Source organism: Hibiscus syriacus, unplaced genomic scaffold, assembly GCF_006381635.1.
Source record: "Hibiscus syriacus cultivar Baekdansim isolate YM2019G1 unplaced genomic scaffold, ASM638163v2 tig00111582_pilon, whole genome shotgun sequence".
Classification (NCBI taxonomy): domain Eukaryota; kingdom Viridiplantae; phylum Streptophyta; class Magnoliopsida; order Malvales; family Malvaceae; genus Hibiscus; species Hibiscus syriacus.
Window position 1 is genome coordinate 11,749,874 of NW_024063126.1, and position 6,000 is coordinate 11,755,873.

Here is a 6,000-nt window from a genome sequence, read left to right on the forward strand (position 1 = left end):
TCCATTATTGCCTCAAATCATTGATTTTAATCGAAAAACACTTCAAATATCAAAAACACAAAAATTTTAAATTTTCGAAATTTAAAAAAAAATTGTTTTTCAAATTATTGTGTTTTGATTAAATTATGTTGTTGTTATGAAAACTATACATATATTGTTTCTCAAAACCATATTTTTCAAAAGTTTTTCAAAAACTTTGCCCATTAGGATTGATTTAGAGAATCTTGAAATATTGAGGACTCAATTGAGTTTTGGGATTAATTAAATTGCATACATTTGTTTTTAAAATTGCAGGTTATCCAATCAATTCCGATTTCCTTCACCATGTCTAATCCTAAACGTGCTAGGTCTTCATCTAGTCGTTCTAGTCGTCAACCAAATCCACCTCCAAATCCTCCTCCTATTCCTCAAAATCCTATTCCAAATCTTGATCCTAACTTGACTATCCAAAATTCTTGTTTCAATCAACCAGGTCCTAAAGATTATCGTTATTGGTTTTACCAATATTTTGACTCGTATAAGATTAGGGAAGAACGTATCCCATCTCTTCAAGCTATGGTTGCTATTAACTTTAAATATCTCCCTATCTTGCACGAATGGAAATTTGATAAACTTTTCGAACTTGAACCCGTTGTCTATCATCAACTTGTTCGTATCTTCTACTGTAATGCCGTTTGTATCAAAAATCGTGACAAGACCAAAACCATAGGAGTACGTTCCTACCTCCTAGGTCAATATTTCCATCTTGATCCGGATTACATAGCCAATGCCTTAGGCTTGGATAATGAAGGTATCAAATGAAAAACAAGTTTTAGGCTCACGATATAAACGAATGATAGTGCAAGTGTTCTAGATCTTCATGAGCGTTTTCTTCATCTCATGATCATTTGGTGGTTTCGACCATCCGGGGGTCGTTATTCTACTCTTAGAGCTTTAGACCTATGGTGGTTGCATTGTTTTGAACACAACATAAAAATAAACCTTTACGAGATTATCTTTGCTGAGATCGTTGAAACCGTTAACCTAGTGCCAAATAAGAAACTCTGTTCTTCCCTAGTTTACGGTTGTATCCTTAGTAATCTCTTTTCTAAAGCCGAGCTTCGAGTTGGTCTAGATGCCGTTTTTCCTCTTAAGAAACAAATCAATCTTTCTTTCTTTAACAAGAGCGGGATGGGTCAAAATAAAGAAAACGGTGAATGGGTTCGATCTTCTGCAATTACTCCGGGAGCTAGTTCTTCACAAGCTCCACCCGAAGTGACGAAGATCTCGAGCAATTAATGCGAGACATCGATGAAGCTGAAGATGAACCTGAGCAGCCCGAGGAGCATCCCGAAGAGCAAGCACAACAATCGACTCAAATGCCTCCATATTTTCAAATTTGGAGACATTTGTTACCGATATGCGACCATGGATTCGCGCTTTAATTCTATAGAGTCGCATTTATCCACAATGGGAGCTCAACAATTAGAAATTCTTAGGGAAATGCGTGCAAATAATGAAGCAACCAACGTACGTATTAATGACCTCACTAACGAACGGCCGCTGCGTCGTTTTCCTCCTCCTGATCCGGATATGTGATTAAATGTTTACTTCCACACTTATTGTTTTAACATTTGAATATTTTGGGATGTTTGAATTTGAGGATTGTGAATTTGTTTGGATTATGGATGGTTTGAACTTATATGTTTGGTGTGATTTATTTATTATTGCATCATTTACATCATTATTAGCAATATGACCAATTTTGCCATATACTTATTTATGAATATTGATTACGGAACTAATGGCTAACGTTTCTCTTAATTGTGATCTTAGCAGCTTATGCATACATATACCTAATCAATTGGCTAAATGTTTTTCATGTTTCTTTGAATCTTTTTTATTTAACAAAAAGGGGGAGAAGTGTAAGTGTGTGTTTTAAGTGTGTTTTAAAATGTAAATGTGTTTTAAAATGATAAATGGGAGAAGTGTTAAAGTAAGGGGGGGAGAATTTCAAAACTTGATTTCAAAAATCTTAAAATTACAAAATGTTTGTTATATAAAAAAGGGGGAGATTGTTGAAAACATTTGTTGATTTCGTATACAAATTAAGTTAAATTAATTTTAAGATTTTCCAAAATGATTTTAAGTATATTCTATAATTATTCGAATATCAAAACATTACTCAAAATATTTTAAAAATCATTTTTAATCCTTTCTTAAGTGTAAAATTAAGTTTTAATCTTAAAACAATTTCAAAATAATCTTTCAAAGTATTTCGAACCATTTCAAAGCCAAAATTCCAGATTACTCAGAGGGAACCGATTCCCCCCCAAGGGGTACCGATTCCCTGAATGGTTTGGCTCCGAGATTTCCAGAATACTCGGAGGGAACCGATTCCCCCATAGGGGGTACAGATTCCCCCTGTTCAACGGTCGAAATATTTGAATTTTACACTTAGGGAACCGATTCCCTATGAGGGGGAACGATTCCCCCGCTCCAAGCTGTTTTATAATTGTTTTCACACTAAAACGGCTATATTATCTTCATTAATTATCCCCAACGTTCAGAAGTGATTCAAGGTGTATTAACAAGTTCTGAAGCCCTTGATCAACAAGAAATCATAGAGAAACAAGAGAGAAAGCATCAAACACCAAGTTTGTGCAAATCAAGTCAATTTTCCTTTCAATATTCATTTTGCTTTCAAGAACACCATTTGTGCTCATTTGTAATTATCTTTGAGTGTTCTTTTCTTGTTCTAGAATTGTGCAAACATCTTACCTTGTGAGGTTTTTCTTGTAAGTTTGCAAATTTGTAATATTCTCTTTGAGAAAAAGAGTGTTCTCAAGAGTTGGGGTATACTCTTGAGGGATTTTGTAAGGTTATCTCTTGGCCTCAAAAGAAAGAACAAATTAGTGAATTTGTTGGGAAATCCTTAGTGTGGAGCTAAGGTAGTGGACGTAGACTTGTTTGAGAAAGTCGAACCACTGTAAATCGCTGTGCAATTACTTTCAATTTCTGCAAAAGCTTCCACGAAATTTTTAATTGCCAATTCACCCCCTCTTGGCCGATTCCGTCGATCGATTAACTCAACAAAAACTTTTAGCACTCCTTATGAAAGATATTCAGTCTATCAAAATAGAAGTGAAAGAGGGTCCTAGGCTAAATTTTTTTGATCTTCTTGTTTGGTTTTTCTTTAAATCAAGGAATTGGTTGTGAGTATCGACATAGTGAAATCGTCAGGCTCAATCCGAGAGACTGCTGGTACTAGTTTTCTAGGAATTGTGATTCGACCTGTGGTTTTCGGCGTCCTGTGAGCTATTCTTTTTAATAAGTTCATGTGATTATGGGGACTAATATATCGTAACGAATTGATTTTTTTACATTTTGGAAATTGAGGACTGTGTGTAGTTTTAAAAGTAGGGGACCTAAATGCAAGCGTCTGAAAAAGTTGTTTTCGTCGATTCCGATCGATCTGGCCACCCGATCATCACACCATCTGCACCATCAGACTCACTGTCATCGTGCACTCAAAACCCAACTGAAATTGTTTTGCTATTGTTGCTCCGTCAACGTCACTCGCCGGCCACCGTTGGAGAAGTTCTTAAGTTTTAAAATTTTGAAATCTGTTATGTTTCGTTGAAAATAACACTTGCACGAGACTCTCGAGGTGTCGAACTACAAATCTAGAAAATTTCATGACGAATCGAAGACCAGAGCCGCCGTACGCATCACCCCCTGCGCGTGGGTGTTGTCTGCCAGCCATGGAGTTTGTTGATCGGCTGGAGCGGTCTGGTCACATAAATCTATTATACTGATTCTTATAATTGATCACATATACTATGTAACATATATGGTCACATGTCATATAACCTATTTCACCTTCCCATGCAATCATATAGATCATTCATATTAGTTCCTATAACTGATCACACTACATGTATTCACACAAATCATTTAACACATACTGTATTATATATCACATATACTCAAATCAAACATATGCATATGACCATAAATTCATACATTCTAATATAGGAAATAGACTCGTCGCAAGTCTTATTTCCATTAAACATCATAAACTAACTTGTATGCACTCACCTGGCCTCACTAGTCAATACCGATCCTTTATTTCTTCTCGATTGATCTTATTTGCCAAATGTTCCGGAACTCGTTCAGGCTCTGTATCGACATAATTATACATTTAAGGCAATTATTAGATACTTACACCTTGTAATTTGATATTACCAACTTAAACGAACTTAATAAACCAATATTCACATTTTTCCTTTAGGGGGTATCGATACCCTCCTTAGGGTATCAGTACCCTCATTGCATTCTGAAATTCTTTTTCGTTTGAGAGGGTATCGGTACATGTTGAATAGGTATCGATACCCCTAGCCCAGAAATCCTATTTTCAGCACGAAAATTACTCTATTTCATCTCAAACACTTCTATCATTCCTTTTATATTCTTAACTTACATACACATGCTTAAACTTACTTATACTCATTTATCACATCTTTAACCTCAAAATTCTGTCCTCCATATGTAATTCAAGAATTACACTCAATTTTCAACGTGTTCCAAATTCAATTCTATTGCTTCTAACTTCTTAATTAAACCATTGACAAGTCAAATTTGGACTAAAAATCTAATAACTATCTTCCTACCAAGATTTCATTGATTCACTTCCGTTTTTAATCCTTTCTATTCCTCTTATTGTTTTATGACAAATTAAGATTTCCTTAAGCTTTAGTGTCACTTGATAATCAAAACCAAACTTAAAATTCAACTGAAAATCAACTAGTAAAAACTCTCACCTTTACCTTGAGCTCCTACGCATGAAGAAAAAGAAAGGAGAAGATGAGAACTTTGAAAGCTTTGATATTTCTTCCTCTCATCCACGTCATTACTCCCTTAAAAGGGAAATAATAAAAATCTTTCCTTGCCAAATGACCCTTTTAGCCTTCCACTCTTTTCATATTTACCAATCAGTCCTCTAGAATACCGATTCTTTATTTCTTCTCGATCGATCTTATTTGCCAAATGTTCCGGAACTCGTTCAGGCTCTGTATCGATATAATTATACATTTAAGGCAATTATTAGATACCTACACCTTGTAATTTGATACTACCAACTTAAACGAACTTAATAAACCAATATTCACATTTTTCCTTTAGGGGGTATCGATACCCTCCTTAGGGTATCAGTACCCTCATTGCATTATGAAATTCTTTTTCGTTTGAGAAGGTATCGGTACCTGTTGAATGGGTACCGATACCCCTAGCCCAGAAATCCTATTTTCAGCACGAAAATTACTCCATTTCATCTCAAACACTTCATCTATCATTCCTTTTATATTCTTAACTTACATATACATGCTTAAACTTACTTATACTCATTTATCACATCTTTAACCTCAAAATTCTGTCCTCCATATGTAATTCAAGAATTACACTCAATTTTCAACGTGTTCCAAATTCAATTCTATTGCTTCTAACTTCTTAATTAAACCATTGACAAGTCAAATTTTGACTAGAAATCTAATAACTATCTTCATACCAAGATTTCATTGATTCACTTCCTTCTTTTAATCCTTTCTATTCATTTCCTCTTATTGTTTTATGACAAATTAAGATTTCCTTAAGCATAAGTGTCACTTGATAATCAAAACCAAACTTAAAATTCAACTGAAAATCAACTAGTAAAAACTCTCACCTTTACCTTGAGCTCCTACGTATGAAGAAAAACAAAGGAGAAGATGAGAACTCTGAAAGCTTTGATATTTCTTCCTCTCATCCACGTCGTTACTCCCTTAAAAGGGAAACAATAAAAATCTTTCCTTGCCAAATAACCCTTTTAGCCTTCCACTCTTTTCATATTTACCAATCAGTCCTCTAGAATAAAATTCTCAATTAAGTCCTTGAATCTTATTTCAAAATCGAGCATACAATTATCAAAATTTATAATTTAGTCACTGACCCTGATTTTGGGAAAAATCTCCCATCCTTTTAAGA

General features: G+C 34.6%; 1 protein-coding gene across 1 annotated transcript in view; it reads right to left on the reverse strand.

Moving 5' to 3' along the window:
- Window positions 1–5,775, reverse strand: part of LOC120165318 (DNA-directed RNA polymerases II, IV and V subunit 11) — a 29,746-nt gene extending 23,971 nt beyond the window's left edge. Inside the window, exon 1 of the mRNA XM_039174865.1 lies at window positions 5,770–5,775. The gene's annotated coding sequence lies outside the window, so the exon portion shown is untranslated. The remainder of the gene's footprint in view (window positions 1–5,769) is intronic.
- Window positions 5,776–6,000: the final 225 nt, after the last annotated feature.